Source organism: Balaenoptera physalus (genome assembly GCF_965194825.1).
Source record: "Balaenoptera physalus genome assembly, chromosome: X".
Classification (NCBI taxonomy): domain Eukaryota; kingdom Metazoa; phylum Chordata; class Mammalia; order Artiodactyla; family Balaenopteridae; genus Balaenoptera; species Balaenoptera physalus.
The window spans coordinates 70,050,347-70,077,707 of NC_138903.1; the positions used below are offsets into that span (position 1 = coordinate 70,050,347).

General features: G+C 35.0%; 2 pseudogenes across 2 annotated transcripts in view; one reads left to right on the forward strand and one right to left on the reverse strand.

Moving 5' to 3' along the window:
- Positions 1–490: 490 nt before the first annotated feature.
- LOC309652729 (SH3 domain-binding glutamic acid-rich-like protein 3 pseudogene) lies at positions 491–3,329 on the reverse strand (annotated as a pseudogene). Its single transcript has 3 exons — positions 3,258–3,329; positions 2,773–2,937; positions 491–2,372 (listed from the first exon to the last, which is right to left on the reverse strand). The product of its transcript is annotated as an SH3 domain-binding glutamic acid-rich-like protein 3 pseudogene (transcript).
- A 9-nt stretch (positions 3,330–3,338) lies between these two features.
- The window catches only part of LOC309653071 (TLR adapter interacting with SLC15A4 on the lysosome-like), a 102,820-nt pseudogene continuing 78,797 nt past the window's right edge, over positions 3,339–27,361 (forward strand). Inside the window, exon 1 of the transcript XR_014268767.1 lies at positions 3,339–26,193. The product of XR_014268767.1 is annotated as a TLR adapter interacting with SLC15A4 on the lysosome-like (transcript). The remainder of the gene's footprint in view (positions 26,194–27,361) is intronic.

Below are 27,361 nucleotides of genomic sequence, written 5' to 3' on the forward strand. Positions count from 1 at the left end.
TATTTTAAAGCCATTTGTAGCTATTATAAAATATTGGCTATATTTCCTGTGTTGTACAATATATCCTTGTATAGTATTTATTTTATACATAATTGTTTTACCACTTAATCCCCTACTCCAAAATTTCCCCTCTCCCCTCCCCCTCCCCACTGGTAACCACTAATTTGTTCTCTATTTCTAAGTCTGCTTCTGTTTTGTTATATTCACTAGTTTGTTTCTTTTCTAATATTCCACATATAAGTGATATTATACAGTATTTGTATTTCTCTGACTTATTTCACTTAGCACAATACCCTCCAAGTCCATCCATGTTGTTGCAAATGGAAAAATTTCATTCTTTTTATGGCTGAGTAATATTCCATTGTATCAATATATGTATACCACATCTTCTTTAACCATTCCTCTGTTGATGAACACTTAGGTTGTTTCCATATCTTGGCAATCGTAAATAATTTTGCTATGAACATTGGAGTGTGTGTATCTTTTTGAATTCTTTTTTTTTTTTTTTTCGTATGTATACCCAGAAAGTGGAATTGCTGGGTCATATGTTAGTTCTATTTTTAGTTTTTGGAGGAACCTCCATACTGTTTTCCATAGTGGTAACACCAATTAACAATTAACAGTATATGAGAGTTCCCTTTTCTCCACATCCTCACCAACATTTGTTATTTGTGGTCTTTTTGATGACAGCCATTTTGACAGGTGTGAGGTGATATCTCACTGTGGTTTTAATTTGCATTTCTCTGATGATTCACAATGATGAACATCTTTTCATGTGCTTGTTGTTGATCTGTATGGTTTATTTGGACAAAGGACTATTCAGGTCTTCTGCCCATTTTTTGATTGGGTCTTTTTTTTTTTTTTGATGTTGAGTCGTATGAGCTGTTTATATATTTTGGATATTAACCCATTATTGGTCATATCATTAACAAATATTTTCTCCCATTTGATAGGTTTTCTTTTCATTTTGTCTATGGCTTCCTTAACTGTGCAAAAGATTTTAAGTTTAGTTAGGTCCCATTTGCTTATTTTTATTTTCATTTCTTTTGCTTTAGGAGACAGATCCAAAAAAATATTGCTACAATTTATGTCAAAGTGTGTTCTGCATATGTTTTCTTCTAGAAGTTTTATGGTTTCTGGTCTAACATTTATGTCTTTAATCCATAAATTTGTATGTGGTATGACAAAATGTTCTAATCTCATTCTTTTACATGTAGCTGTCCAGTTTTCCCAGCACCACTTATTGAAGAGTCTGTCTTTTCTCCATTGTATAACCTGCCTCTTTTGTCATAGATCAATTGACTATAAGTGTATGGGCTTATTTTGGGCTCTCTATTCTGTTCCATTTATCCATGTGTCTGTTTTTGTGCCAGTACCATACTGTTTTGATTACTGGAGCTTTGCATTTTTAGTCTGAAGTCAGGGAGTATGATTCCTCCAGCTCTGTTCTTCTTTCTCAAAATTGTTTTGGCTATTTGGGGTCTTTGTGTTTCCATACAAACTTTAGAATTATTTGTTCTAGTTCTGTGAAAATTGCTCTTCTTATTTTGATAGGGGTTGTATTGAATCTGTAGATTGCCTTGGGTAGTATGGGAGAATTAACAATATTAATTCTTCCAGTCCATGAACACAGTATAACTTTCCATCTGGTTGTCCTTGGCATTGTTTACCTTTCTAAATTACCTAGTATACATGGGTACTTTTGAATGCTGTAATTCCCCAAAGAAACTCATTCCTCAGGTATTCCTCTGAAGCTTTAGGCAATGTATTCTATGTCTTAATTATAATTTTACCAAAACAAAACAAAAAAAGTCACCTGGGGAGTTTGTTAACAATACAAATTCTTATTCCTTCCTTATTTCCATTTGGGAGGATTTGGAATGGGGTCCAGTGACCTCCTTTTTTTTCTTTTCTTTTTTTAAACAGCCCCAGTACAGTATGTAGGCCTTTGTTAAATATACTGAGAAACATTTAAAAAATAATACTGAAAGTAAATTGAAAATTACATTAAAAGTCTATTTCATGACTATAAATTGACAGCTACTAGTGATTTAAAAGAAAAGTTTGATGATAGATATTTAACAGTTTTTCTTTTTACACAGCTTTATAAAATGTTCACAATGTAATAGAGTGATTTTAATGCATGATGGGAATAGAAAGACTCACATGTTAGTGATTACAAATTAGTCTAGGTAGCAATTAACTTTAATGAAACAGTTCTATTGTCATAATTAAAAGTAACTGATGTATGTGGAAGTATATGTAGATCCACCTTGGTAAAAATCTTTTGTGTCATTGCTGCCAATTCATTCCATCTTCAGGAATTTCAGAATCTCTTTGTTCTCCTTTGCCTTGTGAAACATTTCACTATCCTAAAAAGAATTAAAATTAACTTATAATATCAATGTTGATATTTCCCAATTATGAAGTCACTAAACTCAAGTGTCTAGGTGAGTTTGTTAATTATCTTGCCTGGGCCTTTGCAAACCACTGCCAGTTAAGTTAGATAAAAAATTCTTCTCAGAGTAGCAGTCATTTCATACTATAATGTATGATGAAAAATAACACATAAGTATCCCAAAAGAAGCAACATGACAAAATTTCCTTTTATGATGTTTTCATAATAAAATACAAACTGTCTTGTCTCCAGGAACATAATTAAGTTATTCCACAAAGGGATAAACCTGCCCTTCATACCCCATAAATGTATTATTTCCCCATGTATATGACCTTAAAATATGAAGTCACAATAAAATAAACATGGACGTTTATTCTTACTCCACAATATTCTTGGACATTGAATATCTGAGGTGGTAGAGTCTTAGGGGTGGAAACCTTCATCCTCATTTCTTGAAGCACTTTCAAACTGACAGAAATGTCTATTAATTCATACTTTATTTTGTAAGTATTTAAAATTCTGGTAACTTCTTCCTGTCTCTACTTCACTTATATAGACAAAGATATAGAAAGATATTAATCAACTGATCTGAATGTTTTATGTTTTATTTTTATTTTCCCTGTCCATTATTCTATGGATGAGGAACAGCTTTTAATGGTATAATATTTTTTGAGGAGCAAAAGTTAGGTAATTTTCTTGTTTATATATATATATATATATATATAGAGAGAGAGAGAGAGAGAGAGAGAGAGATACACAAAGTATGTATGTAATATATAAATATGTTTAATATGTATATGAAGAATTACAGTAAGGTGTCAGTGGGGCTGAAAATCTCTAATGGGTTATAAATATTTACCAGATTGTTTTCATACTGTGCATGAAGTGGTATGAACATTCTGCTAACAGTTGAAGCAGGTTTTGAATTCATCACTGCATTAATTTATGTTAATATCAGTGGTAACTCTGTGTAGAAAATGGACACGATACCAGGTTTTTAAATTTGAGGGAAACTTAATACATGTTCTAAAACAATAATCAGGCTGGTGATCAAAATGATGGAGTAAGAGGATGTGGCGCTCACCTCCCTCTGACAAACACATCCGAAATACATCTATTTACATGTGGAACAATCCTCACTGAAAACTAACTGGAAACTGGCAGAAATCCTGTACAACCAAGGTTATAAGAAAGATACATCCCTAATTGGGTAGGAAGAGAAGAAAAGTGATCGGGTTAAGACCTGTGCCCCTGGGACGGGACTCAGTGTAAAAGGAAGATTGCACAAGCAGAAACACACCCTGGGGAGTGAGCAGGTCAAGCTACAGACTGGGCTTCCTGATCCTGGGGTCCTATGTGGAAGAGACAAGCACCCTTGGCTGGTTAAAGGACCGCTGGGACAGATAGAAAAGCAGGAGAAGCCAGGAATCCATTGTGAGGAGTGCTCACTTGTGCTGGCTTGCCCTTGAGGCAAGGTGGAGAAAGGTCTGCTTTAGTGGCTGCCAGGTTTCCCACAGCTGTCTCACCACACACCCCGCCCTGAGCACAGCAAATGTTCTAGTCCCACTCTCTGCATGCTACAGTGTGGTACTGGATCTGGGGAGGCCAGGACCAGGGGAAAGACTCAACCTTGGGACTCAGAGGTGACCCGGTCCCAGGACAGAGCCCAGGTAGGGCCGTGGTGGTCATTATTGCTTACTAAATTGGTGCCCCAGAAGCAGCCCAAATTTTTGATGGCAACCACTTGGCCACAGCTCACCCCCCACCCCATGCATACAGAGAAACCACATAATGTCTTACTCCCCTGTGGAGCAGTGCCACATCATATAGAGAGTGGTGGAGGCTGGTGACAGTGATCATCTGTGAGAGACAAAGGGGTCTTGCCCCTGAGGCAGGGCAGTGAGAGGTCTGCTCTAGTGGCTGCTGGGTTTCCAGCAACCACTTCACCATATACCCCAGCCCAGTGAGCCCCAGCCTGAGCTGAGCAAACACTCTGGCCCTGCTCAGACCGCATCAATGTGGCACTGGAAATGGGACAATCATGATCAGGGAAAAGACATGACCATGGGCTGCGTCTGAGTTGAGCCATAGACACTTACACAGGGAGCACATCAGATCTCTGTATGTGCAAAGAGCACATTTGTTTCAGCACTCCCTTCCTCTGGTGCAAAAGTCCCCATGCGGGGAGAGGGAAAAACACACACTAAGGGAACAAAGCCAGTCTAAGGCTGAGCCTCAGGGCTTCTTCTCCAGCAACCTGGGATCAGACTTTTCACCTGACAGGGCTGTGGTGGGCAATGAACAGAGAGAAAGTCCCATCTCACACTTGGTGCTGACTTTAGTAACTCCATCTCCAGCCCCACTCACTAACAAGGTGATCAATGTCAACAAATCCTGAGAAAAGACTTGAATGTCATCCATATCAAATCCAGCCCTCCCATGAAAGGCATTGGGCACAAGCAATCTACATAGGGCTGTTCTCACATAAGAACACCCCTTCAAGAACACAATATGTAACTGTTTCACCGAAATTTATAGAGGCAGAGAAGTTAAGCAAAATAAAAAGGCAGAGGAACTACTCTCAATTGAAAACAAGATAAAACACTGAAAAAATAAATAATGAAAGAGAAATAAACAATTTACCAGATTCAAAATTCAAAATATTGGTAATAAAAATGTTAAATCAATTAGGAAAAACGATTGATCTAAACACTGAATATTTAAACAAGGAACTATAAAATATAAAAAAGACCCAATTAAAAATAATTCAATAGCTGATATAAAAAACACTGGAAGGAATGAATAGCAGACTAAGTGATATGAAAGAATGCAAAAGTGATCTGGAAGATAGAATAATGGAAATCCCCCAATCAGAGCAATAGAAAGAAAAACTAATTTAAAAAATTGTAGGCAACTGAAGAGATTTCTGAGATGACATTAAGCACTCCAATATTCACCGTATAGGGGTTCCAGAAGCAGAAGAGAGAGAGAAGAGTATCAAAAAAGTATTTGAAGAAATTATGGCTGAAAACTTCCTAAACCTGAAGAAGGAAACAAATATCCAGGTACAAGAAGCACAGAGGGTCCCAAACAAGATGAAGCAAAAGAATCCCACACCAAAATATATTATAATTAAAATGGTAAAAAATAAAAAGAGAATTCTAAAGGCAGCAAGAGAAAAACAAATAGTCAGTTATAAGGGAACCCCATAAAGCTACCAGCTGATTTTTTAGCAGAAACTTTGCAGGCCAGAGGGAGTGGCGTGATATATTTAAAGTGCTGAAAGGGAAAAACCTGCAACCTAGGATGCTGTACCCAGCAAGATTATCACTTAGAATAAAAGGAGAGATAAAGAACTTCCCAGACAAGCAAAGACTAAAATAATTCATCAATACTAAACCTACCCTAAAAGAAATGTTAAAGGATCTTGTCTAAATGAAAAGAAGTAAGAATCTATAGGAAAGGGAAAATCCCACTAAGAAAGAAAAATATATAGTAAGGATTGAAGAGCACTTAAATAAGCCAGTACACAGATTAAAAGACAAGAAAATTATAAAAACAATTATAACTACAATGAACTGTTAAGGGATAAGCATGAAGATGTAAAATAAGGCATCAAAAAGACAAAATGTGGTGGAAGGGAGTAAAAAACTATAGATCATTTAAAATGTGTTTGAACTTGAATGACTACCAGTTTAAAACAAGTAGATACAATTATGAATCAACATATATGGATCCCATGGTGACCACAAATCAAAAACCTACAATAGATACACAAAAAACAAAAAGAAAGGAACACAGGAATACTACTAAAGAAAATCATCAAACCACAAGGGAAGAAATGAACAGAGAAGAAATACAAAAACAACCAGAAAACAAATAATAAAATGGTAATAAGTACATACCTATCAATAATTACTCTAAATTTCAATGGACTAAATGCTCTGATCTGAAGACAAAGGGTGGTTGATTGGATCAAATAACAAGACCCTTCAATATGCTACCTACAAGAGGCTCATTTCAGGGCTAAAAGACACAAACACAGACAAAGTGAGAGTTTGAAAAATGATATTTCATGCAAATGGAAATGACAATAAAGCAGGGTAACAATACTCATATCAGACAAAATAGACTTTAAAACAAAGGCTATAATAAAAAAACAAAGAAGGGCATTATAAAATAATAAACAGATCAATACAGAAAGAGGATATTACACTGGTTAAACATATGCATCCAATACAGGAGCAACTAAATATACAAAGCAAATACTAAAAGACATAAAGGGAGAAATAGACAATAATACAATAATAGTAGGGGACTTTAACACTCCACTTACACCAATGGACAAATAATCCAGACAGAAAATAAATATGGCAACAGTGGTCTTAAATGACAGAATAGATATCTACAGGACATTCCATCCAAAAACAGCAGAATACATATTTTTTCAAGTGCATATGGAACATTCTCCAGGATAGATCACATGCTAGGCCACAAAACAAATCTCAACACATTTAAGAGGATAGAAATTATATCAAGCATTTTTGGACTACAATGGTATAAAACAAGAAATCAACTACAAAAAGAAAAATGTGAAAAGAAAAAACGTGTGGAGACTATAAAATATGCTACTAGAAAACCAATGGTTCAATGATGAAATCAAAGAGGAAATCAGAAAATACCTCAAGGCGAGTGAAAATGGAAACACAACACTCCAAAATCTATGGGTTTCAGCAAAAGCAGTTCTAAGAGGGAAGTTTACAGCTATACAGGCCTTCCACAAAACAAGAAAAATTTCAAATGAACAACCTGAACTACCACCTAAAAATTAGAATAATAAGAAGAAATAAAGCCCAAATTCAGCAGAAGAAAGAAAGTAATAAAGATCAGAGAGGAAATAAATAAAATCGAAACAAAAATACAACAGAAAAGATCAATGAAACCAAGTGCTGCTTTTTTTTTTTTAAAGATAAACGAAATTGATATACCTTTAGGCTGGCTCAACAAGAAGAAAAGGGGGAGGGTTGAAATAAACAAAATAAATGACAGAGGACAAATAACAACTGATACCACAAAGATACAAAAAATTAATAAAAGAATACTATGAACAATTATATGCCAACAAATGGACAACTTCAAAGAAATGGACAAATTTCTAGAAACATACAACCTGACAAGACTGAATCAAGAAGAAAGAGACAATTTGAAAAGACTGATCACTAGTAGTGAAACTGAATTTGTAATAAAAAAAAAAAAAAACCTCCCATCAATAAAAGTCCAAGGCTGGATGGCCTCACAGTGGAATTCTACCAAACATATAAAGAAGAACTAATACCTATCCTTCTCAAACTATACCAAAATATTAAAGAAGACTGAACACTCCCAAATTCATTCTATGAGGCCACCATTATTCTGATACCAAAACGAGACAAAGACACTACAAAAAAAGAAAATTACAGGCCAAAATCTTTGACGAATATAGATGTCAAAATCCCCAACAAAATATTAGCAGACTGATTCCAACAGTATATAAAAAGATCATACAACATGATCAAGTTGGATTCTTTCCAGCATGACAAGAACGGTTCAACATTCGCAAATCAATCAATGTGATACACTACATTAACAAAAGGAAGGATAAAAATCACATGATCATCTCAACAGATGCAGAAAAAAACATTTGACAAAATGTAACATCCATTCATGATAAAAAAAAAAACTCTCATCAAAGTGGGTATGGAAGGACATATCTCAACATATTAAAGACCTTTTATGACAAGCCCACAGCCAACATCATACTCAAGGGTGAAAAGTTGAAAGCCTTTTCTCTAAATTCATGAATAAGACAGGAGGGAAACAAATGGAGCTAGAGGAATCAGACTCCCTGACTTCAGACTATACTACAAAGCTAGAGTAATAAAAACAATGTGGTACTGGCACAAAAACAGAAATATAGATCAATGGAACAGGATAGAAAGTCCAGAGATAAACCCGTGCACCTACAGTCAACTAATCTATGACAAAGGAAGCAAGGATACACAATGGAAAAAAGACAGTCTCTTCAGTAAGTGGTGCTGGGGAAACTGGACAGGTACATGTAAAAGTATGAAATTAGAACACTCCCTAACACCATACACAAAAATAAACTCAAAATGGATTAAAGGCCTAAATGTAAGGCCAGACACTATCAAACTCTTAGAGGAAAATATAAGCAGAACACTCTATGACATAAATCACAGCAAGATCCTTTTTGACCCACCTCCTATAGAAATGGAAATAAAAACAAAAATTAAAAAATGGGACTTAATGAAACTTAAAATATTTTGCACAGCAAAGGAAACCATAACCAAGACGAAAAGACAACCCTCAGAATGGGAGAAAATATTTTCAAATGAATCAACGGACAAAGGATTAGTCTCCAAAATATATAAACAGGTCATGTAGCTCAATATCAAAAAAAAACAAACAAACAACCCAATCCAAAATTGGGCTGAAGACCTAAATAGACCTTTCTCCAAAGAAGACATACAGATAGCTGAGAGGCACATGAAAAGCTGCTTAATATCACTAATTATTAGAGAAATGCAAATCAAAACTACAATGAGGTATCACCTCACACCAGTTAGAATGGGCATCATCAGAAAATGTACAAACAACAATGTTGGAGAGGGTGTGTAGGAAAGGGCACCCTCTTGCACTGTTGGTGGGAATGTAAATTGATACAGCCATTATGGAGAACAGTATGGAGGGTCCTTAAAAAACTGAAAATAGAATTACCATATGACCCAGCAATCCCACTACTGGGCATATACCCAGAGAAAACCGTAATTCAAAAAGACACATGCACCCCAATGTTCATTGCAGCACTATTTACAATAGCCAGGTCATGGAAGCAACCTAAATGCCCATCAACAGACGAATGGATAAAGAAGTTGAGGTAGATATATACAATGGAATATTACTCAGCCATAAAAAAGAGTGAAATTGGGTCATTTGTAGAGATGTGGATGGACCTAGAAACTGTCATACAGAGTGAAGTAAGTCAGAAAGAGGAAGAGAAAACGAATATCATATATTAATGCATATATGTGGAATCTAGAAAAATGATACAGATAAACCAGTTTGCAAGGCAGAAATAGAGACACAGATGTAAAGAACAAGGGTATGGACACCAAGGGAGGAAAGTGGGGTGGGGGCGGGGGGTTGGTGGTGGTGGGACGAATTGGGAGATTGGGATTCACATATATACACTAATATGTATAAAATAGATAACTAATAAGAACCTGCTGTATAAAAAATAAATAAAATAAAATTCCAAAAAATTGCATCAAAAAGAATAAAATACGTAGGAATAATTTAATCAAGGAGGTGAGAAACCTGTACACTGAAAACTAGAAAAGTTGATGAGGGAAGTTGAAGGTGATACAAGGAAATGGAAAGATATCCTGTGCTCTTGGATTGGAAGAATTAATATTGTTAAAATTGACATACTACCCCAAACATCTAAAGATTTAAGGAAATCACTATCAAAATACCCATGACATTTTTTCACAGAATTAGAGTAATCCTAAAATCCATATGGAAACACAAAAGACCCAGAATTGTGAAAGCAATCCTGAGAAAAGTACAAAGCTGGAGGTGTCACCCTCCCAGACTTCAGACTATACCACAAAGTTACAATAACCAAAACAGTATCGTACATGAACAAAAACAGACACTTAGAACAATGGAACAGAACAGAGAGCCCAGAAATAAAGTTACACACCTATGGTCAATTAATCTATGACAAAGAAGGCAAGAATATACAATGGAGAAAAGACAGTCTCTTTAAAAGATAGTGCCAGGAAAACTGGACAGCCACATGTAAAACAACGAGATTAAAACATTCTCTAACACCAAATACAAAAATAAACTCAAAATACATTAAGACCTAAACACAAGACCTGAAACCATATAACTCCTAGAAGAGAACATAGGTGGAACACTCTTTGACACAAATCATAGCAATAATTTTTGGATCTGTCTCCTAAAGAAAAAGAAATAAAAGCAAAAATAAACAAATTGGACCTAATTAAACTGAAATCTTTTCTACAGAAAATGAAATCATCAACAAAATTAGAAGACAACTTACAGAATGTGAGAAAATGTTTGCAAATGGTATGACTAACAAGAGGTTAACATTCAATGTAAACAGCTCATACAACTCAATACCAAAAAAAAATGAGAAGAAAATCCCAAACAATCCTATCAAAAAATGGGCAGAAGACCTGAATAAACATTTTTCCTAAGAAGAAATATAGATGGCTAACAGGCACATGAAATTATACTCAACATAACTAATTATTAGAGAAATGCAAATCAAAATAATGAGATATTACCTCACACCTGTCAGAATGGCCATTCAAAAAGTCTACAAATAACAATTGTTGGATAGGATATGGAGAAAAAGGAACCCTCATACATTGTTGGTGGGAATGTAAATTGCTGCAGCCACTATGGAAAACAGTATGGAGTTTCCTCAAACAACTAAAAATATAACTACCACATGATCCCATAATTCCACTCCTAGGTATATATCCAGAAAAAAAAAAAGTAACACTAATTTGAAAAGATACATGCACCCCAATATTCATAGTAGCACTATTTACAATAGACAAGATATGGAAGCAACCCATGTCCATCATCAGATGAATGTAAAAAATGTGGCATATATATATATATATATGTAGATATATAAATATATAGATATATACACAATGGAATATTACTCAGCCATAAAAAAAGAAGCAAATTCTGCCATTTTCAGCAACATGGATGGACCTAGAGAATATTATGGTTTGTGAAATAACTCAGACAGAAAAGCCAAATACTGTATGATATCAATCATATGTGTAATTTAAAAAATAATACAGATAAAATATTTACGCAAAACAGAAACAGACTCACAGATACAGAAAACAAACTAGTGGTTACCACCTGGGAGAGGGAAGGGGGAGGGGCAAATTAGGGGTATGGGATTAAGAAATACATACCACTCTGTATAAAATAGATAAGTAACAAGAAATTATAACACAGGGAATTATAGTAATTATCTTGCAGTAACATTTAATGGAGTATAATGTATAAAAATACTGAATCACTATGCTGTACACCTGAAACTAATATACTATTGTAAATCAACTATACTTAAATAAACAATAAAATAAAACCATAATCACAGTCTATGCCTAAATTTAGAGATAATCCATGGGACAAAATTAATAAATACACCAGGGGATTAAGATTACAAATATATGAGTGGATAAAAGTGGCCAGTTCTTGCTATGTCCTCTCATATGAACAGTTAGATTTATGTCATCTGTTACTATACTGTATTTCCCCACATTGTCTTTTCCCCCGAAACACAGATTACTGCTAAAGTAAAATTGTAATAGTTGGTTATCTTTTAAGCATATTTTATAACTACAACTTTTTGTTAATGGCTACAACATAAATATTAAACTTTGAGGTTTCTACATTTTCATATGACAGTCTTGGGCATTTTTGTCATATAAAACCTGTGATGTTAGACTTAGAAAACTGATGTGAAAGCATTTTGACAAGTACAAACCCCAGTTTATTCAAATGGGATTTCTGTGAAAGTGCATGTGAGTAGGCTTTTTGTTTGATGACTTGAAAATGTAATCTGGTAATGCTTGGAAAACCCTGCTTATTTCCAACCGCTGAGAAATTTCTGAAATTCCCAAATGCAACATTTTCACTTTCTGAGGCTCATTCGTTTTTAAAATTGCAAAAGCATGGTGCATGTGACTTTCACATTTTTATAGTGGTTTTTCAAAACCTTTTCAGAGGAACCCATTAAGAGAAGAACAGCTGCTTAGACCAGTGCTAGTCTGAGTGTGGTTCATAACACTAGCAGCATCAGGCTTACCCCACCCCAAAACTACAGAGTCAGAATCTCTGGGAGTGGGTCTCAGGAATGTTTTAATGCACCCTCTAGATTATTTTTATGTTACAGTTTGAGTGACACAGATCAACACTTGGGTGAGTCCTCTACTGCATCCACTGTAGTCCTTACGGATTTCACTCCCTCTTACAGACTCAGTACCATATCCAATAACATAATTCACATGGTTAAAAAAAAAAAACTAGTCAAATTGCCCATAATTTTCTTTTTTAAACTACTTCTTGCTATTGTTTCTTAGTACCCAGTTGAAATCCCTAATCTACCTGATGAGGCTTTATGAAAAGCAATGCACTCTTTCTAGGCTGAGATCAAATCTCATTCCTCACACCTATCATGGTATCTGACACACAGCAGGAGTGTGATGAATGTTTGTCAACCATATATAATCAATTCCAAATCAGTTTTCATGCTTCTCCAAAAACCTTGCTGAATGAGATTTTAGCCATTTTTAGCCAGCTCTATAACTGAGCTGTCTAATGTGATAACCACTAGCCACATGTGACTACTGGGCACTTGAAGCGTGGCCAGCCCAAAATGAAACGTGCTATAAATGCAAAACACATACTGAATTTTGAGGACTTAATATGAAAAAATAATATATAATATTTCTATTTCTATATTGATTATATGTTGCAATGATAACATTTAGTCTATTTTGTGTTAAATAAAATCTATTAAAATTAATCTCATCTTTTTAAAAAGTGGCCACTTAAAATTTAAATTACATATGCGGCTCACAATATATTGCTATTGGAAAACACTGTTCTATAATACTTCCTACATCTTGGTCAAAATAATTCATCTAAGTTCTAATTAAGCTAAGAAATGTCTGATCTATGCAAATACACCTTCTTCTTTGAAATTAATCAGTTTTTCTTTTTGGGGTTGCCCAGACTTCTCTGAAGATTTTGGCCATTCACTCACTGGCATTTCCCCCCTCTCATCCTAAACAAGGTTCTTTATCTCTTCCATTTGAAACATCCATAAAATTATTGGAAGCCCTGAAGTTGAGCTCAAGACACAGAAACCTCCAAGATCAATCAGTTCTTAGAGCACAAACTGAGTGAGAGTGTTAACCACATTCTCTGTTCTCCCCCGCACCTCCCACCCCGAAAACCTAGAGGAGGGAGCTGAAGAATGAAAGGCATGAAGGGGATGGTAATGTCTTAGCACAATCCTGAAGTCCCCAACTGGAATATCTTCACTTTAGTCCTTTTTGCCTGCTGAGGCCCTTTTTCTTTCCACTCACCTCCCTAGACCCTAACACGCTGGTATAATAGATTTTAATGGAGCTCATTGTTTCCACTCCGAGGCTACTTTGCAGAAGTAACCCGGAGTCAGCCACTTCACCGCTGCGTCTGGCTCACCAATGCTAGAAGCTGTGTCCCAACGCCCGGCCCTTCTCCAGGGCGGTTGCTAAGCGCCAGGGGCCCTGCGCTCAGGATTGGCTGGTAAACAAGTGCCCTTGTGGCGCAAGCGATCGCCCATTCTGGGAACTCTGGGCGCCTAGTGACTAGGAAGCTCTAGCCCCACCCCACCCCCGTACCGGCCTGTGGGGAGGGGCTGAACTCTCAAGGAGGATAAACTCTACTTAAGGCCTCTTTTCTCTCTGCATCTGCACGGCTCAGGGGAGGAGTGGCAGGAAGAGCGAAAGGACTCTGCATTCCTGCTGCCCCTTCTCCCACCTCCTTGCTTGGGAATGGTGGTGAGTGCTTGGCAAAGGCGGCCACGAATGAAGGACAAGACACCTGAGGGAGAAAATGGCCAAAACATAAAATGAAGTGTGAAGAAAACAAATAAATTAAAACTCATGTTGCTTGGGTTTGTAGGAACAGAGCAAAGGGTGCCAATGCTTACCTGGACAGGACTGGACCACCATAGCAATCTTTTTTACCTTTTCCTTTCCCCCTTCTCGAGGATGTGCTTTGCAGGACACCCCTTCCTTCTGGGAATTAACCTTTTGGTTTGTGTGTTAGTGGGTGCAATAGTCCCTGACTGTCCTAGCACTTCCTCTCCCCCTGTGTAAAAAGATGACCTCGCACTTTAATGTCCGTTTTCCCTTCAATACCTTTGTAGCTCAGTATTCCAACCTTTATTCTCATTTTAATCTTTTCCAGTAGTTGAAGATCAGGATAATATTTACAGGATTTTTTGGCTTTGCCAAAAATGGGTAATGAAAATTGAGAGTGAAGTGCCAAAAAACCTCAGAACCAGCTTTTGTGTTAGGCACATTTGGATTCCACTTCATAACTATGGGTCTCGGGCAAATTATTTCCCCTGAATGTTAGTTTCTCTGTTGTTAAAGTGAGAAAGGTGATGCCTACATGACAGCAACATCTGTGAGGAGTAAATGAACTGAGTATGTAAAAGTGTTTAGCATACGGTCTGACAAGCAGGTAGTTAAGAAAATAATAATAATTATTGATGATAATAAGTGCCAGACTCTTTGCATGCTGCTTGGAAACAAACACATTAATATGAATAAGAAAAAAAACATTTACCTTCAAGGAACTCAGAGAGTGATAACTGATGAGATGAGATAAATGCATTGTAGAAAAATCTAAACCAGGCTAGGTGGGTCAAGGCACTTCAGGGATCTGAAGAAATGAGTGCTAAACTGACCTGAAGGATGTATAATTTGCAAGGTAATTATAAGAATAAAGGAATTTTAGGTAGAAGGAAAAGTCATGACGCAACATGGTAATTGCAACTTTGGGGAGCAAGTGGAGGAATAGAGGCTAAGAAAGTAAACAGGGAAAAGCACATAGACCTTCAGGTTTCATGTTAGATTTTGATTTTTAGCATTTTCCAGGCTGTTTTCTGTTTTGTAAAAACACAGAAAATCATGACTTGCAGATATGCTGAGAAGATTAAATAAGTGCAGATGTTGCCTAAAAGCATCTTTCACTTATGAGACACTCAATAAATTGTATCTATTCTTATTATTAATCCATTAGAAGCCATTGAAGGATTTAGCATGTTTGTGCAAAAGGTGGATAAATCTAACATGTCAACTGGATTTGAAAGGGGGCAAGATTGGAAGCAGCTGCAGAATCCAAGAACAAAACGACAGTAGTGAAAGGCAGAGATATTTAGGACAGAGGACTGCTAAAATTTGGATCAGCCAGATATAGAGATGAGTAAGGCAAAGGAAATGGGGTATAACCAGTGAAGGGGTTTAGGTTAGAAACAATTTGAGATCTCCATTTTCCTTTACTATTCCTTTGTGATAGCAGTGGCAGAAAATCTATTTTTTTTTTTACAATTGTTTTCATTATCTTTCTGGTGTGGGGTTGTGAAATATTTTCTCATTTTGCTGTGAGCCATTCCCTCGCATCCATGCTAAATTAATACACTATTTCTTACAAGAGGTTGTCTTTGACAACCTAAGAAAAAGTGGTTGGTATGGTATACAAAATTAGAATTAACCTATTCTGTAGGATGTTTGTGATAACTATTTTGAAATAATTATTTGTAAAACAAAAGCTGTATTGATAATTGTAGCTGAAAGTATCTACTATGTAGAAATTTTGTTCATGCTTTCCAGTCTACTTTGGCAGTTTGTATCTGGGTTTAAAATCATTCTAAAGAATGGGTCAGACTCCTTTGAGATTGAGAAAATACATTCAAAGAAATTAACATTGTTTTTTTCTTGTTCTTTTATGTATGTGGACTATTTTCCAATCATGCAAATAATACATGAATACGTGCACATTGTAGAATAACTCAAACCATATAGAAGTATAGGGAGTAAAAAATAAAATTACCCCTTCACCTTCTCCCTGCCAACCCCCTCCCAGAGGAAACCATGGTTAACAGTTTGATTTGTATTCTTTTCCACAAACATGATTACATATATTAAGTCAATTAAAAGGGAGAAAAAATCTGTTATAGCAGGAAAGTTAAGCACACAGTATTTAAAGCCAGGCTGCCTGGGTTCTAACCCAGAGTCTACCACTTAGAACTGTGTGATATTGGACATCTTATCTAGCTTTTCTGTCCCTCAGTTTCTTCATAGATAAATGGTAATTATCATATCTGTTTCATATAGATGTTAACAGGATTAAATTAGTGTATGTGAAGTATTTAGAAAAGAGCTTGGCACATAGTACACACACAACACATGATGGAATCGTACTGTTTATATGGTTCTGCAACTTGCATTCCATCAATAAACATAGAGGCAATACAGTGTAGTGATTGAGTATGGATTCTGAATTCAATTGCTTGGTGCAAATCCTAGTTCCGCCATTTACTAACTTTGTGAACTTCAATAAGTATATTACCTTCATCTGTCTTTGTTTCCTCTGTAAAATGGAGATAAGAGTTTCTGTTTTAAATTAAGTCATAATGTAGAACATTTAGAATGACCATTATGTAGTAATTCCTTATTTTTAATATCATTCCATCATTAAAAATCCTCAGCTTAGTATTTCATACAATAGATGTATCATAAGTTAACCATTGTCTTATTGATGGCCATTTAAGTTATTTTTAATTATTCATTGTTACAAAATATGCTGGTTACCATACTGCTTTTTTCTACTTAAAAGAATTAAAATAACCTTGTCTCTATCTTCACTTGAATGAAGAAAGTTATTGCTGTTAACATTTCCCACTGTCATTCTCATTTGCATCTTGAATAAACACTTTCAAGATCCTCTTTTAGTATGTGATCATTACCATACCATATATGTGATCAACCCACATTATTCTCCTATTAGTTGGTTCAGTCCTAAGGTATGAATGGAAAGCAGAACCGTTTCATTTTGTGCGGTTAAAGTTATCTTTCTGAGGTATAAGCAAGAGCTGAGAAAAAACAAGCCAAAAGGGACTTTTCCTGTGTTTGGACTGTTGAAATCTCAGAAGACTGAACCTTTCTTTGGGTATCCTGACATTCGGAAAAGGTAAGTCTAAATTCTCATGTATTTTAGTTCGTATTGTTTTATTTTCTACTCAAAAGCCTTTAAATATGAATAAGTAGGTTTCCTGGAAACATTTATAGTAGACACTACAGACCTATTAAAGGAAAATTGTGTCTTCAATCAAATCTGCTTTTTCCTTTTGTACTCTTGTAGAGTTTATAGGGAAAATTGGAAGTCTTAAAATTGCACTAAAGATTCATGCAAAAGACTGACATAAGTGCTTTGGGAAATAAGTTTTAAGTCCAAAAGAAAAGAACAGAAGGAAGGAAAGAGGGAAGGAAGAGAGGAAGGGAAAGAAAATAAAAAGAAAAAAGGACGGTAGTGAATTTGACAAACCTATTTGCATTTAGATTACTGAAAAATCAGTGGGTATATTAATAGTTTAAATCAGTTTGCATAAATCCAAACTATATATAAATATTCATCTCTCAAACACATTCTAAGATATAGTAATTGTTTTCAATATGACTCAAACAATATTAATTAAAGCACAGTTAAGACCAATTCCTTGAAAGCAGACTTGATTTTTAGCAGACTATTTGAAGATAAAGGGTTAAGCACTTTAACTAATAACTTTAAAATAAATCATTTATGACAGTGGAATATATTAAAATAATTATACATTTGTATAAGTTTGTACTTTTAAAACATTTGTATACCATATAATATCCTGACAATAACCTTGTGAAGAAGTCTGGGGAGCATTATTATCACCATTTAATTAATAGGACAATTGAGACCCAGGAATGATAAATAAATTACCTTATGGTAAATAGTTAATGACAGAGTCAGAACCCAAGTCTCCTTAACCCTGGTCCTATTCTCTATCCTTTGAGCAATAGTGCCTCCCTAAATCATTTGTGTTTTCATGTAGGAGTTAAATCTTCATTAGACATTTTAATGTATGTTGCCTTAATGAGTTTTTTTAATATTACAGGAATATATTGCACTCTTCTGTTTAGAAACCTTGTCTAATAAAATGCTTGGAGAAGCCTTCCTAATTGAACTCCTATACAAAGAACCACTTACATGTAAGAAAACCTCAAATGATGAAAAGGAAACTTGGAAAAAGCAGCTTTTAGATATAGAAGACAATTCACTTTCCCCTGATAAAATGGAAAATCAAAATAAGGTCATGAAAGAAAGTTTAACAGAGCAAAGTAATGATAAAAATAAAATAAAATCTGTGGATGAGGTAACTGTAGCAAAATGCAAAAGTGCATCCCTTCCAGGAAATGTGTCTGCTGCGTTGCCCATTCCAAAGAGAGAACATGATGAAAAACAACTAGATTTATACCGATCTTGCTCATGTACAAGTATCTGCCAGAATTATCCGGACCTACAGATTGGAGGAGACCACGTGGGTAACATGTATGATTCTGGCTGCTTTGTGGAACACATACGTGATGATGCTTTTAATGGTCTTCTTTTACTTTCAGTAGATGTACCGTTGGATCATTCTCCCATCAGTGAACCTCTAGAGAAACTACCTGCCTCAAAGCTTTTGAATGGGGATGAAATTCGAGAAAAAAGTATGTTGTTTCATAAGCAGCCCCTCTCTAATTCTATGCTTAATAGTTATATGGAAAAAAAAGTGGACGAACTCTACAAACAGTTTCTGGAAGAAAATCTCACTAGGTGCTGCTCCATAACCAATCTTATGGCTTCCAATTTGTTAATGAATAATGTAAATCAGATTAGCCTTCAAATCTCTCAATAGCAGAACATAGAGGCATCGAAAGCTCGGGAAGTTCTCTTACATTCTTTAGCAAGATGTAATCTCTGTAACATTCCCCACGGAAATAGTTCTGAATTTAGCACTCCTAACTTACAAATTTCAAAACAGAGAAGTAGGGAACTTGTATCACATCTACAATAAGAACCAACTGTAGGTTGGTTGGACTAGCTTATGAGACTGGAGTAACAGCAGTCTTCTCTGGCTTATTGTGTCACATCAGACCCCTTTGTGGTGTGGTTATTACATTTTTTGAGAAATTATTTGACCAGTGGTACATCTGAATTCTTGTAGATGACAATTTAAATGATTGAGTTTTATGACCATACTTTTAATTGTTTTGACATCTTTAATGGTTGCTACATTCAAGTTTGTATATTCCATATATGCTTATCTAATTGCCGCCAGCATCCCAAATTGATTACCTCACTCTCACTCATCAGATTTATTTACCACAAAAGTGGTTAAAAAAAAGTGAGATGAGAGAATTATTGCTCTCAGATACTGAAAAGACAACTAGAAACTGTATCAGACAGGGACATTTATTTCTCCACAAAACTGTTTAAAGACATATGAGTAGTGCTTAAATATCTTTCTTTTTATTTTCAACATACAGAATCTTTCACACTGACAATCAGAAATTCTTCAAACAAAAGTTGGATTTAAATGATACTTGAAAGAAATGTGGAAGGAGGGCTTAAGGAAAAATGGAGAGTTTGCCATTAAGATTTGCAATTGAACTTGATGCTTTTGAACTTTCTTGGGACAAGCATCAACTATTATATATCACTCTGTCATGCATGGTGGTTTTCAGCAATGGGAGGAAGGAAAGCATATACGTAGAGTGAACAAAGTGCATAGAGAACCACCATCTAGAAATGAAGAGGATCTCCTGGCAATATTTACACTTCCCAGATTATCCTCAATCAAGAACCTGGTTTAGGATAAAAGCAGGGAGTTATAGCAATTTTGGAATTTAATTAAATTAATTAATTAACAAAACATACCTAAGAATGGTATAGTTTACTGCAGACTTGGAAACAAGACCCTATACTTTATAGCTCACACTTCTCTCCCAGGTATAGTAAAATGATTGACATGTATTTTGCTTGTAAAATGAAATGGTATGAATTTATGTTATGGAATTGTTATGGTTGCATTATATATTAATAAGATTTGTACCTTAGTACTCACATATTCTGTTCCAATTATCTCTTTGGTCTTTGATTAAATTTTAAAGAATAAATTACCCAGATGCCCTTACAATTTGTTCCTTTTGATCACACAATCTTTAGTTTATCTTCACCGTCTTCAACTTTCTATGATCTAATAATAAGTGCCCCTGATTTGTTTCCTGTTCATCAGTCCTTTCTCCAACATCTTCTCCAATAAGCCTCCCAATCCATTTCCACCATTCTGACATTTGATTCTGAAGAGACAATGGATAAGGGTTTTGGAACAACTGACTTAATGTCTTATAGATACAGAAAAAACAGTTGTTTGTATATTGTTTTATATATTGCTAAATTTGTACATTTTAATATGAGTTACCAAAATGATAAAATATTAATGTTAAACTTTATCTTTTCTAAAGTGAATGAAACGTCGTTGGGCAACATTATTGGTGTGAAGTTTTCTTAGAGATTGTAATATGTATTAATACTTTACGAAGAAGATATATTCATAATAGTATTAAGACTACATAGTATTATATTAAAAAACACAATATTTAGCTAGTACCAAATTTAGAAGTGCATTTAATTATTACTCTAATATTTCAATTTTCTTCCTCTTGCTTATGTCATCAAAATTCTTAATTTCTAAAGATTACTCACTTACTGTTTAAACAGCCTAAGAATTCAATGCGATATTTAAGCAAGGAAAGATAATAAATTTAGTGTTATTTTCATCTTGACCTCATACTTGCTGCCTTCAATGCTTGAATGAAATATGCATAAGGGTTTGTGGTTTAGCATGTTTGGATCCTAAGTAGGCATTCTTCATTCTATCTTTCATCATGGGTTTCGCTTATATGACAATGCAGTTCCATTTTAAAATGTTATTTGAAATGTATGAAATGATAAATTTCTTTCTGTCTCACTTTTTTTGGGAGTTGAAAGTATTACTTTTGTGCTTCTATGAAAATGGAGAATGTTATTGATTCAGCAGTGTGGGAGGATCATCATTTCTGGGTAGGGAAGAATTTCAGCAGGTTAAGAATGACACCCAATATAATGTTGCTCCCTACCTGTATAGGTAAGCTTAATTTATATCCCATATTTGGATTTCAGGTCACTATTGTAGGGCCCAGAGTGGGTTTGACCCAGTCTCAAGTAATTTTCTGTCAGGAACATCCTTAAATCATTAAAAGCAATTCAAGAGATAGACTATACTGGCCTCCTGGAACTTTTAGGCTACATCTCTCTGTCTCATGGGTTAGTAGCCAAAAGAAGCCAGTCTCCCTTAGGTTCTTTTTTTTTTTCCCCAGAGGTTTAAGACCAGAGATAATACTAACCTGGCCCATTCAAAGTTGTAAGCAGACTTTCTGGCTCTTTCCAATCTTACCCTTAACATTTAGGTCTTATTAAAATTGGTTTTTCGAAGTGAAGAAACAAAATAAATAGTTCTCTAGGGATATCTTTTCACATGCAATTATCCTTTTTTGTGGGACTGCTTTAGGGCAAGGGTAGAGTAGATCTTTATTTATATATATATATATATATATATATATATATATATATATATATATATACACACACACACACACACACACACACACACACATATGTTTATATTAAAATAAAATGAATTTCTTTTCAGGTAATCTGACTAATATAACATTACTACATAATGCATGTTTGGATGAAGTGTGGAGGGGTGGTTTGATGAGGATTAGTATGTATAATAAACTGGAATAATTATTCAGTTAAGTGGGCAATTGTTTTCAGTTAGTACAGGAAGGAAAGAAAACCGTAAAGTTTTCATGACTAGTCATTTGCATGGAAAATAAGCCAATTATATATGTATGTGTGAAAATCCATGAAAAACAAAATAATATTTGAAAGCAAAAAAGGAAATGATGGCAAAAAATGTTCTCATAATGATAAAATAAAGATAACTGTCCTTTTGAAAAATGTTCGTTGGAAATTTGGGACTTTTGATTCCCATTCATGTAGTGTACTTTATTTCAAGGTTTAGTAGAAATTTGTAAAAATGTTGGTTTCATATTTATTATGGTATAAATGTACAGCACCACTTGAAATTTTATGAAATAGCCTTTATTTTTTTCTTGATTAATTTATTTTTTAATTTTTTTATAATTAATTTTTATTGGAATATGGTTGCTTTACAATGTTGTGTTAGTTTCTACTGTACATCAAAGTGAATCAGCTATATGTATACATATATCCCCTCTTTTTTGGATTTCCTTCCCATTTAGGTCACCACAGAGCACTGAGTAGAGTTCCCTGAGCTATACAGTAGGTTCTCATTAGTTATCTATTTTATACATAGTATCAATAGTGTATAAGTCAATCCCAATCTCCCAATACATCCCACCCTCCCCTTCCCCCCACAGTATCCTTATGTCCATTCTCTACATCTGTGTCTCTATTTCTGCTTTGCAAACAAGTTCATCTGTATCACTTTCTAGATTCCAGATAAAAGCAGCATTATACAATATTCGTTTTCCTCTTTCTGACTTACTTCACTCTGTACGACAGTCTCTAGGTCAATCCACATCTCTACAAATGACCCAATTTCATTCCTTTTTATGGCTGAGTAATATTCTATTGTATATACATACCACATCTTCTTTATCTATTCCTCTGTTGATAGATATTTAGGTTGCTTCCATGTCCTAGCTATTATAAATAGTGCTGCAATAAACACTGGGGTCATGTGTCTTTTTGAATTATGCTTTTCTCTGGGTATATGCCCAGTAGTGGGATTGCTGGGTCATATGGTAACTCTAGTTTTAATTTTTTAAGGAACCTCCATACTGTTCTCCAGAGTGGCTGTATCAATTTACATTCCCACCAACAGTGCAAGAGGGTTCCCTTTCTACACACCCTCTCCAGCATTTATTGTTTGTAGATTTTTTAATGATGGCCATTGTGAGGGGTGTGAGGTGATACTTCATTGTGGCTTTGATTTTCATTTATCTAATAATTAGTGATGTTGAACATCTTTTCATGTGTTTGTTGGCCATCTGTTTGTCTTCTTTGGAGAAATGTCTATTTAGGGCTTCTGCCCATTTTTTGATTGGGTTGTTTGTTTTTTTGTTATTGAACTGCATGAGCTGTTTGTATATTTGGGAGATTAATCCTTTGTCAGTTTCTTCATTTGCAAATATTTTCTCCCTTTCTGAGGGTTGTCTTTTCATCTTGTTTATGGTTTCTTTTGCTGTGCAAAAACTTTTAAGTTTTAAATTAGGTCCCATTTGTTAATTTTTGTTTTTATTTTCATTACTCTAGGAGGTGGGTCAAAAAAATCCTGCTGCAATTTATGTCAAAGAGTGTTCTGCCTATGTTTTCCTCTTAGAGTTTTATAGTGTCTGGCCTTACATTCAGGTCTTTAATCCATTTTGAGTTTTATTTTTGTGTATGGTGTTAGGGAGTGTTCTAAGTTCATTCTTTTTTATGTACCTGTCCAGTTTTCCCAGCACCACTTACTGAAGAGAATGTCTTTTCTCCATTGTATGTTCTTGCCTGCTTTGCCATATATTGGGTGACCATATGTGCGTGGGTTTGAAATAGACTTTTAATAATTATATTTAAGAACATATCTATAAAAATGATGAGAACCAAATAAGGTTTATTGACATCAATTAAAAATACTGAATCATTGCTATGGGCAGCTAATTCTTTGAATTGTTCTGCTATTTCTATTTAAAGCTGAGAAATTTGTAGCTTACAGAATTGCAGTACAGTTCTGGTTTTTACTTCCCCAAATGAATAGAGGCAGTTTATCATGGGAAACATAAATTGTCATAAGATTTTGGTTTAGCTGAGAGTGACTGAAGTTCAAAAGTAGGCTATTTCCTGAAATTTATTTCTCTCTATCGTTGTAAACTGGACCCATATCTGCTAAATAGACTTTTGAGTGGAATTGAAAAAGTTTAAGAAATAGGTCAGGATCCCAGTGACTTGTGTGGTTCTGCCCCTCTCCTTTAAATGTTCAGCTCTGCTTTAGGGAAGCCATGTAATTGTAGAGCACCCTTGTATTCTTCTCCTTAGGTGAGGCTTAGGAATTGATATCCAAGAGTTCAAATGGTAGGGACCAGCTTATGTCTTGAGCAGACTTCTAAGTCCAGTTCAAGATCAGAATGAATTCTCAGAGCTTTTCATCCTTTAGAATGATCTATCCTCAGGGCACTCCAGGCACTAGGAGAAACTGACTGGCTCTTTATTCATTAAACAAATATTTATTAAGAACTGTGATAGGCAATCCTGATAAATGATGAACAAAATGATACCATTACTACTTTACAGACCAGTTGGTATAGAATCAAAGAACAAAAGTAAACCACCAATCCAAATTTAGGGTCATGAACGTTATAACATATAGTTCTAGATAATCTCTGCTGGTAGTTCTGCCTGCTTGGCCTATTCATACTCTAGTTTGAATCTTGTATCCAGGGCTGCTATTTGGTTGTCATCCACCAGTGTACCTCTGATGATTATTAAACATGTTGAAATATTTTTGTACCAACTGGTATGAAGCTGCTACCCCTCCAAGTCCTACCACCCCCATAATTACCTTAGTGACTCTGACTCCTCCCTCTGGACCCTAGTATCTGCTTATGATTCAGCAACTAAACAGACAAATGAGGGGCCTTTAATATTCAGCTCTAATGTTGCCTACTACACTTCCTATTCATATGAGTATTTAAATATTTTGATCTTCACTTCTGCTTGTACCTACTTCAATATTGAGATTCCTGTTACAAAACCCACTCAGTAACACTATTATTCCTAGACTTGAGCTCTGCTTTTTTCTTGCAGGTCTTAAGTAAGTGACGATATATTCATGAACACCGAATCTTTTGACTGTGCCTTCCTTACTGTTAGTCATTTTCTTTGATTCTCTCTTGCCTTGTTTTGAATCTTTATTGTTGTGTTCTTCTCTAAGGTCATTTACTTCTTGATATACTAACCAGATACAGGGTGACTTATGAAATTATTGCTTGCCATATGTTGACCAAATCAAGAGACTCAAGACACAAAAGAGAGGACCATGTCTTGGGTGTCGGATGTTGATTACCTTGAATATTCTACTTTCTATTACCCCAGTTTTATATGTTGTCTCAGACCTAAAAGCTACTGATATTGCATTGTGCTTCATAAAAAAACAGCTATTTTTGTTTCAGACACGGAGGAGTTGTACTTTAAAGCTTAAGTATAAAAAAGGTCCATGCCTTGAGAAGACTGGCTGTCTATTTGAAGTTCTCTAAATTTCTACTATAGAGCTTTATCCATGTAACTGAAGATTTTATTATCTGTTAAATGTCCATCTACCTAACAGGAAGAATGCTATTATTAGTTATTGTCATTCAGTAATATCAATGGCTACCATTATGAGTATCTGTTATATGATAGGCACTCTACTAAGAACTTTACTCACATAACTTATTTAATTATTTCAACAATCTTATTAGATAAGTAATATCATTATCCTCATTTTAGATGGGAGGAAATTAAAGTTAAGAGATTTAAAAATTTTTTGCCTAAAATCCTACAGCTACTCAGAGTAAGAGCCATTATTCAAATCAAGTCATTCTGACATCAGAACCTGTGCTGTTAACCTAGTGTTGCCAGATTTAGCATATAAAAAATTTTAAATGTCTAGTTAAATTTGAATTTCAGGAAAACAACAAATTACTTTTTAGCATAAGTATATCCCCATGCAATATTTGGGACACACATATTAAAAACATTATTCATTTATCTGAAATTCAAATTTAGTTGGGCATCCTGACATTCTGTATTTTACATGGCAACCCTACCTTAAACACTACCCTTTGCTTTTTCCAGGGTGATTAAAACAGCAGAGTGAACGTTGAAAGTGGAGGGAGAGCAGTGGTGCAGAACATGATGGCAGCGGGAAAGAACTGAGGGATACAAAAAAGAGGGAAAAGACCAAGAATTCTGGAGGCTGTAGATGGAAGGTATCATTTTATAAAGTCATTACTTGAAGGAGAGCTGGGGAGAAAGTTTTGTCTTCTGAGGACTTTAAAAGAATTTTTCATTTATTGTAATTATGTCGAGATAAAACTGTTTTAATTCTATTACATGAGCAAATCATTCAGTAAAACAGTCAGAAAGAGAGCTAGAAAGAGCAGAGGATTTGCAATGAGAAGATTTGTGTTTTAATAAAGTTCCAACTCATCCACTTACTAAATGCCTGGCAAGGCACTTTGCTTCTCCGAGTCTCAATGTCCTTACCTAGAAAATGAGGATAGCAACACTTGCCCCAACTATATCAGAGGACTGTTATGAGGATTAAAAGGAGGTGAAAAAATTTGGTAAGTAGTTAAAGACTCTACTATTATATGTTCTTTTTATAAAAAATCAGCACAATTGTAAAAAATCAGTCATCACGTTTAACGTTGGGGTGGAGTAAAGATTTATTTTTTTCCAATATAGTTAACACTTGTAATAAATCCCTGCTGATTACTTAACAGGACCATTTAAATGTAAAATAAGAGATGAGAGTCCACACACGCTGTTAGTGTTTACTGCTGGGAGGGGACAGTTTCGTGTTCTACAGGGACATATTAAAAGAAGAAAAAGATTGCCTGACTTTTTCCAAGTGCCTGAGAAACTTTACAGCATTTTGATTTAATTTTTTATTTCTGATGGAGGAAATTATAGTAAATGCTTTTTAAAGACAAATCATGCTATAAATGTTGGATGAGAGAAACAGAAACTTTTTAAGCTTAATGCACAGTATCTCCTACTACAATGAAGTGTAATGAGACCAGTGCGAACTTTTGTGGAAGAGTCACTGAAGGGGTGTTAGGTTTCAATAGCAAATGCTGTAGCTACAGTAGTTTCCCACCCCCACCTCAAGAGAATGTAATATTGGCAGAGAATAGGGTACTACCTGAAAGAGAGAGGTGACTCTATGCCATTAATGAAGTGTGACAGCAGGACTGTGCAGTAGGTGAAATTTGTTTCTCTAGTCTCCCCATTCCAGTCCCTTTCAATAATAATATTTGTAATGGTAATGAGAATAAGTTAGAAATAACGGAGTACTTATAATTGCAATAAGTAATTCACCTACCTTATAAATTGTTGTGAGATAGAAATGAGATAGCATAAGTCAAGTGTCAC